The following is a 12,784-nucleotide window of genomic DNA, read 5'->3' as shown; positions in this document are numbered from 1 at the left end:
TAGACAGAGACAGGGAGAGACAGACCCACAGAGAGGGACAGAGACCACAGACAGACAGACAGACAGAGAGGGGCAGGCCTGGGGGACGATCAATGACAATACAAGCAGTCGGGAGATGGAGTATCATTTGCAAGGAACAGCACGGAGACCAGTTTCACTGGAACTCTCGAGTCCGTGGGGGGAAGGAAGGAGAAAGATTAAAAGAAACTAGAACAGTAGGAAGGAGCCAGGTTAACTCCTGAGGTCTACAAAGCACTGAAATGAAGCTGGGGCTTCTCTCCAGAGGTCTTCTGACTGAATATTCAATATGCACAAACTGAACAAAAAACAGCATGCTTCGGTTGCAAGTCTAAGCAGTCCTGTACTATTGAAGTGGCTGTTAGCATTTCCCCAAAATATCAAACCCTAGAGCTGGCAGTCTTCTCCAAGGTGAGTAGGCAGCCATTAACTAGCTTAAATGGGCCGCTTTTCCCTTGTCATATACAGATAATTAGACTATTCCCTACAAACTTGCTTCTTCCAGTTCGGTAGTTCTCAAATAGCCTTATTAGATGTGTTAAAGACTTAAATAGCTAGATTTTTTTCCTCCCCTAAACTTTGCTTTGAGACACTTAGGAAACAAAGTTTAGGGAAGGAAACTATAGATATGTAGATATAGATGCTATTGAATCAATTGTAGGACTTTCCCCCCCACATTACCATATATAAAAAATATGATTGCATTTTTAAAAATTAATCTAGTGTATAAATTGCAGTAGGTTTTTTTATTTAAAGCTAGCTACTGCTACAAAAAAACTATTCTTTGAATTATAGTCACTTTCATCAGTTTTTCAAGGTTGTTTCTGTTATATTCAAGCAGTTTTAGTTTTGGTTAGTTTTTTTTTATCCCTGTGAGAAGTGATTAAGATGCCCTGTTTTATCTAAATCAAAATTAGGTTCAGTGTCTTTGCATGAGTGGGGAATAAGAATGCAGATTACTGCTGTATACTGCAGACTAAATTGTTGAGTCTGTTGGTTTGTAAAACTGCTTTTGTTCTTTTTCTTTTATTCTTTGTAATGAAAAATAGCTCTCTAGGTGAGGGAGGGACATTTTGGGAAATGGAAGTGAGTAAAAAAAAGATAGTAACTTTTTAAAAACTGGTTTCAAATCCCACCTTCAACACCTTGGGACCAAGCCACTTAATCTATGGGCTAAATCCCTAGGATTTACCTACTAAATTATAAAAGTTTCCCCATCTTTGCCTGCTGAACTCCTACTCACTCCAATTCAAAAGGCTTCCCAGAAGACCCAACTCATAATAATCAGATACATTTAATCTTATACCATTATGTATCATAGGAATGTTGGGATCTTATACCTTTCTACTCAGTAAGCTTCTTGAGGGAAAGAACTTATCTAACTTATCTAAGAACTAGTGTTACCTTACATTCTATCTCTCTCCCTTTCCCCTTCCCCCTTGCCCAGGGACATTCCCCACAAGGTAATAATTGTTGATTGTTTCACATCATAGATTTTTTTTATTTTTTGTTTTTTGCTTTTTGCAAGGCAAATGGAGTTAAGTGGCTTGCCTAAGGCCACACAGCTAGGTAATTATTAAGTGTCTGAGACCGGACTTGAACCCAGGTACTCCTGATTCCAGGGCCGGTGCTTTATCCACTGCGCCACCTAGCCGCCCCATAGATTTTTTTTTTTTAAATTGTTAAATTGATGACATTGAGGATGGAAAAAACCTAGAATTCTGACACTCATACAGACCATTTGAGGGATTTAGATCATAAAGTTGAGGAATTATTTCCCTAATAAGTCTCTACTGTGAGGGAGAGTGGGTGGAGAGACCTCTCAGAAGAGCCAAGTATCTTCTCCATATAATAAGGATCCTGTTTTTTACATTTTTTAGAGGATACTCCTTTCCTCCTTTTAGTCCCTCATCCATCTTCCTTCTTCTTAAGCTCCCTTGAGTAAATGCAGAGCAAAGAAATTCAAACCCAAGTGCATAAAGACCAACAAGGATTACCTGGTACATAGTCCAGAGATTTATCAATCTGAGAACTATGTTGTTTTTTTATAGTCTCATTTTAAATATTTTAAATACTGTAAGAGATTATTCTACCACTAATTGTATCTCATAGTTAAAGGATGTTTTTCCTTCTTGCTTTCCTGAAATTTCTCCTCCTCTTTTCTCATTCCCACCTTCCAAGACAACACAACCCGGAAATAACCTCTGGCTCATTTTAGTGACTCATAAGAAGACTGTAAATGGAAAGTGTAGAAGCCAAAATAATCTCGGAGAAGTCTGAATCAGCTAGCTGAAGGGAAGAGCAGATCATGACCACAATAATATAGAAGCCAAGAGATAAGACAAACTGTACCTTAATGTTCCTGCAAATAATGAGCAGTTTTCTGAGATGGTTCTGCAGAAAGAATTCTGGATTTAAAGCCAGAGGAATTGTGTGAAAATCCTAACTCTAGGCCTCAGTTTCCTCATCTGTAAAATGATGGAGCTGAACTCCATTATCTCTAAGACACAATCTAGATACGAGACAAAGTGTCATTCTTTCATCATATCTTCAGCACTTTTCTTCTCTCTGGGACTGCCAGTGTACAATACCTATCAATTTTGGAGCAAGTTAAAAGGCAATTAATGTCCCAAGGGATAGGAAAAATAATATCATGAGAAGACATTGCTATCATTAGGATAGTTTTAATAATAATTATTTTCAAGCAGCAACAGTGACTCAGCACCACTTTGAACATAAGATTAGAGGGCTAATTGTCTCTTAGGGAGGAGAGACAGAAAATTTATATAAAAATGAGCTGGATCACTACTCTAAAGGTCAAATATTCACTCAGTTACATAATTTTTAAAAATGTGTTATTTAGTGTTTTTGCTCACGTGTCTGTCTACCAGTTTACCATCCCTAATCTAAAACAGTCAAAAAAGAAACTGAGAATGAACATGAGGATGTTGGTTAGAAAATAGTAAAAACAGGGAAACAGACAGACACAGAAAGAAAGTACAAAGAAAGAAAAGTACAAAATAGAGGACCATTTTATGTTAAGGAACTATTACTACTGGTGGAGCAACTTGCTTTATACTCTTTCTTCATTTTGCATGCACAAGGTAATCCAATAGCATAATTACTCCATCCAGCATATCCCTTCTTTCATTTATTATATGCCTTTCCACCACAACCCTTGTCCTCTTGGAAAGAAAAAAATTCTGGAGTCTTGGAGTCTGCTACTTTGCAGTCAGTCTCTGACAATATAGAGGCATTGTAGATGATATCTGTCCAGTGGTCAGTTGTGAAGGTTAGGATGGCCTGTATGACAAAGGCAAAAAATAGCCTTCATATATCCCAAGGAAGTGAAAAATGAAGAATTCATAGCAATGAACTTCCTAAGGAGAAATCAAATTGCTTTAAACTTAATTTTACTCCTTTTGGGGGGCTTATTTTTTCTTTACAGTTTTTCTGGGTGATTTTTCAAGGAAACAGAATCAAATTAACCCCTTCAATTTGTTTCTGCTAGTATACAGAAGAGTATTCTCATTTAGCAAAAGATCAATGTGTTCTTTCCTGGACTCTCCATGTAATTCCAAAAGGATTAGAGAGCCACAAAAACGAACCAAGAAAAAGACAATTACCCAGAGAACAGACAGAATCCAGAGCAGCCTGAAGCTGGAAACTGGCCAAGATTTTCAATATGAAATAGATCTCTGATTTAAGTATAGCACGGGAGGTAGTGAAGAAGGAAGAGGGGGAAAGAGAGAGAAAATGGCAGGGAGAGGGAAAGAGAGGGAAAAAAAGGAAGGGGCAGAGGAGAGAAAAGAAGGGTTTGAGACATAGAGGGATAGAGAGAAACAGGCAGAGAGACACAAAGAGAGAAGGAAAAAAGAGGACTGGAACAGAAAGAAGGGAAAAGACAGTGAGGCAGAGAGCCCTGAAAGAAGCTTTGAAGTTCTGCTCTCCTTGGGTGTGGACTTTACCACCATTTCAGTAATCCATGGTTTCACAATCAAGTTCCACCAGCTAAATACAATCCACACCATTGGCTGGAGAGGGAAAATTGTCAGGAATTCAGCATATGGAACAATTGCTACTCTGAACCCTGGAAATCCTCTCCTGTGCTCAAAGGATGTTGGTCTGGCACTAAGGCAAAATCAACTGGGTAAGCTACACACAGCCAGCCAAGAAAATATAGAAAAGAACTCATCATTTTGTCTAATTTCATAAAAGTAAATGGATGTAAGCTTTGCCCAGAACAAAAAGGAAACTATATAAGAGAAATGTTTTCATTGACCCCAAGTTGTCAAGCTTCCAACTGAAGGAACTGCCAAGATGTTTATTGTCTACACAAGAATGAGAATTTTTGCTCAAAGGTCACAGAAAAGAGCAATCATAGAAAGGTGAAGATGGGATACTTTCTGGGCTATCTGGTTTCTCAAATTCAGACCCAGTGTGGTTTAAAAAAGGAAACGATGCCTCTTTGTTAGACAGTGTTCATTGATGTCCTCTGAAATAAAGTGTGGGCACTTTACATTCTTAGCAACATAGCCCAGGTACTTGTACAATGCCTGCTTCCCTCAGCTCCAATTATGCTACTTAACTGAACCTGGGGTTTTTATGATGATCCCTATATGAAAACCTAGCACCATTTAAAGTATGTATATGTGTGTGTGTGTGTGTGTGTGTATCTTGATAGTTCCTAGGAGATATAGACATAAACCACAGGATTCTATTGGAATGATGCCTAGAAATTTTAGGATCAAAGATTAATAAATAAAAAGGATCTTAACAGTCATCCACTCCAGCCATCTCACTTTACAGATGAGGAAGCTGAAGTTGATTAACATATAGGTATTAAGTAGTAAAGCAGAGATCTGAGCCCAGCTTCTCTGACTCCAAAACTAGAGCCCCATCCATTGTGCTATGTAGAGAAAAATCACTTCTAACAGGATAAATCTGACAATGTTTGTTATTGCTGAGTTGTTTCAGTCATGTCTGATTCTTCACGATTCCAGTTGGGGTTTTCTTGGCAAAAATACTGGAGTGCTTTGCCATTTCCTTCTCCAGCTCATTTTACAGATGAGGAAACAGTGTCAAAGAGGGTGAAGTGACTGGCCCAAATCTGAGACCATATTTGAGCTCATGAGAATGAGTCTTTCTAATTCTTTTTTTTTTGTTCATTTTTTTTGCAAGGCAATGGGGTTAAGTGACTTGCCCAACTCACACAGCTAGGTAAAGTGTCTGAGGCTGGATTTGAACTCAAGTCCTCCTGACTCCAGGGACGATGCTCTATCAAAAATATGGAATGCTACATGAATTTGCATGTCATACTTGCACAGGGGCCATGCTAATCTTCTCTAAATCATTCCAACTTTAGTATATGTGCTGGCGAAGCAAGCCAAGTGTTGTTGGAGCAAGCACGAATCTTCATAATTCTAAGTCCAGTGCCTCTCTGTTCACTGTGCCATTTACCTGTCTGCAATTCTGTATATTACTTCCAGAAAGATCCAATGGACTTTCACTCTCTCTATACCACCACTGCCACTACCTGCCCATCCAGTCCCACCCCCAAGACATACTTACACACACATACACATACACACACACACACACACACACACACACACACACACACACACACACATATACTCTTCTAGCTGATCCTAGAGAAGCTTTAAAGTGAAAAGGTGTGAGACTTTTGTGAGCAGTGTACTTTCCTAGTGATTTGTGTACTATGTACTATAGCCTATGGCCTAGTCAATAACCCAACTTCCTCAGCTCATTTGGAGAAAAGTAGGAGCTATTATCTATGACTACTCCATTAATAAATAGAACAAGTCAGGATCCAAGAAGACTTGAAATGTATAAAGATGAATAAGAGGTAGACAAAAAGAGGAACCAAAAGACAGTCATGGTTTTCATTTGATCTCTGTGGCTAACTAAATCTTGATACATTCAGAAAAGTTCTTTTTTTTTAGGGTTTTTTTCTAGGGTTTTTTTTTTGCAAGGCAAATAGGGTTAAGTGGCTTGCCCAAAGCCACACAGCTAGGTAAATATTGGCTTGGATTTGAACTCAGGTACTCCTGACTTCAGGGCCCTTGCTCTATCCACTGTGGCACCTAGCTGCCCCCCAAAAAAATTCTTTTAGGTTGAAATTTTCTCCCTCAACCCTCAAATAAGGACATGATAGATGTATAGAGGTATATAATATATATGCATAGATAGATGTATAATGCTATTCAAGGCCTCAGATGAAGGAACTCTCAGACAACTTAAGATTTATTTAAGTTATTTACTAAGAACTAGGGGAAAGGAACGAATTTGCCACCCATAAACTTGAATAAGAAAAAGAATCTACTTCCCAGAACCAAGAAATATTCAACAAGAAGTTAAAGGACTAGGGACGGCTAGGTGGTGCACTGGCCCTGGAGTCAGGAGAACCTGAGTTCAAATCCAGCCTCAGACACTTAATAATTACCTAGCCGTGTGATCTTGGGCAAGTCACTTAACCCCAATGCCTTGCCAAAAAAAAAAAAAAACTTAAAAAGAAAAAGAAGAAGAACTAGATGAGCACCCATTATTAAAGAGTTATAGTAAAGAAAATTGCATTATTTTAACTAATCAGTCTAAGAAACTTGCAAAGAATTTTCTGTGATCTAGTGTATAATACAGATAGAAAAACTGGAAGTATAAACAACTTCAGCAAAAGTAGAATAATGTATTAGAAAGAACAAAGTTTAAATAGATGATGGAAGAGACATAGCTAGAAACACCTTGAGCTTTAGAAGATCTGAATATTTTACAAGGCCATAAGTTCAATATGAGTCAACATTGCAACTTGGTAGGAAAAAAACAAGAGTTGAAAATTCAGATATAATCTGTCCTAGTCAGAACACATTTGAGACATTGTATCTGGATATAACATTGAGACAGAACATTATTAAGAATTAAAAATACCATTACTAGGTCTAATAAAGAGGAAAGGAACTATATGTACAAAAATATTTATAATAACTCTTAAGATTTGGAAATTGAAAGGAATTCCTCAATTAGGAATGATCAAAGTAAATATTTAACTGCTGCCTCTCTGAAAACCCATTTAATCTGAGTCAGCTGGAATACTGGATAGAAACTAGCCTGAGACTGAGGTAGGACCTGAATTCAAATCTAACCTCAGATACTTAATAACTGTATATATCTGGGCAATTGCCTCAAAAAAAAAAAGATTTTAATCTGCATTATTATTTTTTTTTAGATTTTTTTTTCAAGGCAATGGGGTTAAGTGGCTTGCCCAAGGCCACACGGCTAGGTAATTATTAAGTGTCTGAGGTCAGATTTGAACCCAGGTACTCCTGACTCCAAGGCCAGTGCTCTATCCACTGTGCCACCTAGCCGCCCCTTAATCTGAATTATTAACATTTTCTTCATCATATTCTCAAGCCTAGACAATTGACAAAACAATAAAACAAACCCTGCATTAACTAGTTTCCAAGATGTGAAGGATCAGGGTGAAAATTTAGCAATCATGAGCTCATAAGAGCTACTTTCAGCGCAACCAAATATATGTTTATATACGTGTGTATAGATATAGACATGGCTATTTATAAACATACATACATATTTTTGTAGATATATATATATATATATTTGGTTATGGTCAAAGTGGGAATTTATTTTGCTTAGCTACACATATTTGTAACAGAGATTTTGTTTTCCTTGCTTTCTCATTTGGAAGATTGTGAGGTGGGAGATGGGAGGGAGAAAAATGCAGTCCTGAAAATAAAATAATAAAGATTGAGATACTCCAAGGCAAAATTATTAGAGAACTAGCCTCAGAGTAAAGAAAATTTGGGTTTATATTTTACTTCTGGTGTATACTAAGAAAATAAGAGTGTAGAATAGCAGCAGATATATATTAGTGGAGGGAATTTCCTTATTAGGAATTCAACAATGAAATCATGGGTCCATTCGAAACCACTTAGGATAGAGAACACATAGAAGAGAGAAGGTAAAGGAATAAGCCAGGCACTTTGCTAAGCATTTTACAAATATTTTCTCATTTGATCATAATTTGTGTTGATTGAAGATGATTTGGACCATGATGTTTCTGTGATTCTGTAATATTATGAAAAAAGGAGACCTAGACTCTAACCCCAACTCTGTCATTAACAAATTATATATCATATTGGGCAAGGCTCTGAACTTTAGGTTCCTCATTTATAAAAAAAGGAAACAGAATTGTTGAATTTGATATCTAAAGTCCCTTCCAGTGATCTTGGGTTCCTATGATATTTAACCATTAAGATAAAAATAATTTTATATCATATTTGAATCTATTAACTTTTTAAATTTTTTTTTAAAATAAGCTTTTATTGATCTCTTCTGTTCCTACCATAGTTACCCCAGACAGCTTTCTCCCTCTCCCTTCCAGAAAACCACCCCATATAACAAATAGTATTTTTTTAAGACAGAGAAAAAATGCAAATTCATTGAAAAAGTCCAAAACCATGGGCAATAAGTAACACCTGTGGACCTCCCACTTGTACAATGAAGTGGGTGGGTTGGGGATGTCCTTTCATATTTTCTTCATTCTAGTACTATTTATTTTTATAATTTTATTACACTTATTTCTGATGTGTATGTTGTGTGTATGTGGTCATATATTTGTTCTTCAAACCCACTGAGTCCACTTACATTCTACCCTACCCTCTTGCAAGCAAAATTTGGTAACAGGGTCCACCTTCTATTCTTGTTCATGTATTAGTGGTGTGCAAAAAAAAAAACTCTCTGATTTGCCAAGGTAAGGCAAGTTCCTTTCTTGGTAAATATGTCTAAGCTTGAAGCTCTTCTAGGGTAGGAATTCAACCTATTATACGTTGTCTCCTGTGATGACAATAAATATTCATAAAGATATATCCTGCTTCTCAAAATCAAATCACTCTATGTAATGATTTAAAAAAAATTGTCCTGGCCATATGAAAGTCAATCATCCCTTATGTTCTTTTCATCCAGTATAAATTCCTACATGTCACTATATTTATAAACAGAAAAACTTGAAACAGAAGTTGATGGGAAATGAGAATGAAGTAATGGGACCCATATGTCAACACCAATTTCCTCTTCCTGATGCTTTCTTTTCTGTCTCTTCCTCCTCTGCTATTTGAGTTACTCAGAGCCAAATTGTTGCAATAGCTGTCTCTGGGCAATGCAGTTCAAGGAAAGTACCTTGCCCCATGATCTCTGCCTCACAGTATGGGATCAAATGGGCACAGAAGCAGAGGGAGTGACCAAGACAGAGAGGTGACTTGTCCCAGACAGCTTAAGGAAGCACTAGGTGGACCCTAGTGCTCTGAGATAACACTACAGCCCTGGGATGCCGCCTTCCTCTACTACTGACTGGAACCATCTCCTGCTCAGGCATCCTGAGGTCCCATCCTTTTCACCTTGCCCTCAGGAAGAGTTAGGCTTCATTTCCTTTCCTGTTGGTTTCCTGCAAAAGAACCTTATTGTCTTTGACCAGTATATCAGCAAATGATGGGAGATGTTATTGAAATGGAAATAGATGAGGTTATTTCTGACCTAAACCAAGCACAATCCCTAAAGCAAGGCAAATAGAGATGACTGCCTCAAAGTAATTTGAAAGAGTCTCAACCTGCCATCAGAACCAAGTGGTTGAAATGAACAACTTAGAAAAGCAGAATCTTATTGAGTGAAGGTTGAAAAAGAACATTCAGCTAGTGATTAGTTAAAATTCACACTAAGGTAAAGATCCATATAACCAGTAAATATTTCCTACACCCTACACCTAAAATCTGGACTGGAAACCATCAACAGAACAAAAATCTTCCTTTGCCCATAAACACACAGCCCTTGGTTTGCATACTCCTTTTGGGTGTGTGTGTGTGTGTGTGTGTGTGTGTGTGTGAGAGAGAGAGAGAAAGACAGACAGAGACAAAGAGACAGATAGAGATAGAGAGCTCTATCATGATAAGGCTATATATTTCTTTAAACCTAATTTCATCTGTATAAAAAAGTATTAGGGGGGAAAAGAAATAAACTGGGTTGACTGACTTTTCCAGGGTCATAAGGCTAGTCTGTATCCAAGGCAAGATTCAAATCTAGGTGTTCCTAATTAAATCTAATGCTCTATCACCACCTAGCTACTGTAATTTGTTGTTCAGTGGTGTCCAATTCTTCACGACCATATTTGGGATTTTCTTGGCAATGATCCTGGAGTAGTGGTTTGCCATTTCCTTCTCCAGTTCATTTTACAGATGAGGAAACTGAGGCAAACAAGTGCCTGGCCTAGGGTCACACAGCTAGCATCTGAGGCCAGATTTGAACTCTTGAAGCTGAGTTTTCCAGACTCCCAAGCCAGAACCTCTATCTACTGTACCATGTACACTGTACAACTGTACCATGTAGCTCCCCTTACATTGGCGGGGTAATGGCAATAACAAAAATTCAATACAAAGTATGTACCATACAAAGAAATTTTCCTGGGGAAGGGACAGTGTCCAAAAAACTGAGAAACTGAGAGAATATAAACAGGCCTCCTGTAGGAGGTAATACTTTCAAAGTTAAAGATTTTAAGAAACATAAATGAGGAGATATGCAAAAGATAAAAGGTAGAGTGTTGTAGATGGGGAACAGCAAAATAGACTAGTTTTGACTTGAATGGAGAAAAGAAGAAAAGTAATAAGGTACACTTAGGTGGTGAAGAATCTCAAAGAGTGGCAGCCCTTGAATCGGGAAGATCAGAGTTCATATTTGACCTTAGATACTTGACACTTACCTGCTGTGTGACTCTGGACAAGTCACTAAATCCCAATTATCTCATCAAAAGAGAGAGAGAGAGAGAGAGAGATAGATAGATAGAGAGAGAGAGAGAGAGAGAGAGAGAGAGAGAGAGAGAGAGAAGTAAAGTAAAAGTAAAAGGCAATAAGCCTGGAAAGGCAAGCAAAAAACCACCCTATATAAAAAAGCTAAACAGATATTTCTATTTATCAGGGGCAAAGGTAGCAATGGAGTTTCTTGAGTAAGGGAATGACATGGTCAGAGCTATACTTTTGGAACATCAATTTGGCAACACAGTATGACTTAGGGGTGAGGCCCTTCATAACCTATAGACATACTTATTTAGTCCATCAATGTGCTTTTAGACTAACAATTATTTCAACCACTAGTGATAATTATGAAGTGATTAGGACATTCTATTTTCATATCAGAGCACCACCCTAAAATAAATTATTTTGAAGGGTGGCAGGACCTATTTAAATGATTTCAAAGGACTAAACAGTAAGCAGAATCAAAACTTAAGATATCCATTTAGAGGCAAAATAGTGCAGTAGAGAATACTGAATTCAGAGTCAGAAGTCCTAAGTTCCAATTTCAACTTGTTACCTTGGGCAGGTTGATTTCTCTATCTAGATGACTTCTGATGTTATTTGTTTTGTTTTCAAAGAAGATCATGACATCAGGGAAGTGATGCTTCCAAGTGAATTGAATTTGAATAAGGGGGAGTTGTGTAGGAGGCTGCCCCATAGCATACCTACTGAGTTGTACTAAGTCACCAACCTCACTTTCTCCTCCAGAGCCATGTAGGTCTAGTGGCCAGATATGGATCAGGAGAACTGGAGATGGCCCTGAATGGGAGGCAGTTGGGGTAAAGTGACTTGCCCAAGGTCACACAGCTAGTAATTATCAAGTGTCTGTGGTCATATTTGAACTCAGGTCCTCCTGACTCCAAGGCTGGTGCTCTATCCACTGTTTAGATTACTCCTTCTAGAATACCAGCTGGATAGTTCCCGGGTCAACCAAGTTGTCATTTTTCCTAGTCCAAACCCTCTCTTTTCAGCTTCCTTTTAGGTTATTTCCCCACTTTAGAATGTAAGCTCCTTAGGGGCAGAATATACCTTTCTTTTTCTTGCTTTGTGTTCCTAGTGTTTTAGTATAGTGTCCAGCACATAGTAAGTAGTTAATAAATGCTTATTGACTGACTATATCTTTAATCCTACATTATATACCTTTTGGCAAGGCTTAGTGGATAGTGGGTCAGTCTGACCACATTGTTGTTTTCTGACTGAGGTCACTTTCTAAAACCATGCTAATAATGAATCTGTAGTCTAGTTAGTAAGGATCTAAGTAAGTTCAAACTCGCCTTTCTATATGATTTCTTTGAAGGTAGGCAAGGGAAAGGAAAAAGAATAAGCATTTTATAGTCACTGTGCTAAGCACTTTACAAATATCTTATTTGATCCTCATAACCACCTTGACAGGCAAGTAGTATTATCTCCATTTTTCAGAAGAGGAAACTGAGGCCAACAGAGGTTGAATGGCTTGCCCAGGATTCCATAACTAACAAGTTGTTTATTATTGTTCAGTTATATCTGACTTTTTGTGACCCCTTTTAGGGTTTTCTTGGCAGAGATACTAGACTGGTTTGCCATTTCCTTCTTCAACTAATTTTTTACAGATGAGGAAACTGAGACAAACAGGGTTAAGAGACTTACCCAGGGTCACACAACTAGGAAGTGTCTGAGATCAGATTTGAACTCAAGATGAGTCTTCCTGACTCCAGGTCTAGTGCTGTACCTACAGTCTCTCTGGACTTCAATTTTTGGTAGAATAACAGGTTGGATTAGATGGCCTCTGAAGTCTCATGATTTAAGATCCATTAGAAAATGGAAATTGCTGAGCAGTATGAGTAGAGAGAGATTTTCCATACCAGAAGTGTTGTACCAGTGAAATCATAGACACATTATCTGGCACATGGAAA

At 37.8% G+C, this 12,784-nt stretch overlaps 1 non-coding gene across 1 annotated transcript; it reads right to left on the bottom strand.

Moving 5' to 3' along the window:
• Window positions 1-5,300: 5,300 nt before the first annotated feature.
• Window positions 5,301-5,405, bottom strand: LOC141523266 (U6 spliceosomal RNA). Its single transcript, XR_012478448.1, has one exon. It is a non-coding gene; the product is annotated as a U6 spliceosomal RNA (small nuclear RNA).
• Between the last annotated feature and the right edge of the window lie 7,379 nt (window positions 5,406-12,784).

This window comes from Macrotis lagotis, chromosome 4 (genome assembly GCF_037893015.1).
Source record: "Macrotis lagotis isolate mMagLag1 chromosome 4, bilby.v1.9.chrom.fasta, whole genome shotgun sequence".
NCBI lineage: Eukaryota > Metazoa > Chordata > Mammalia > Peramelemorphia > Peramelidae > Macrotis > Macrotis lagotis.
The sequence above is the reverse complement of the archived record's forward strand: the minus strand, read 5'-3'. Positions and strand labels throughout refer to the sequence as shown.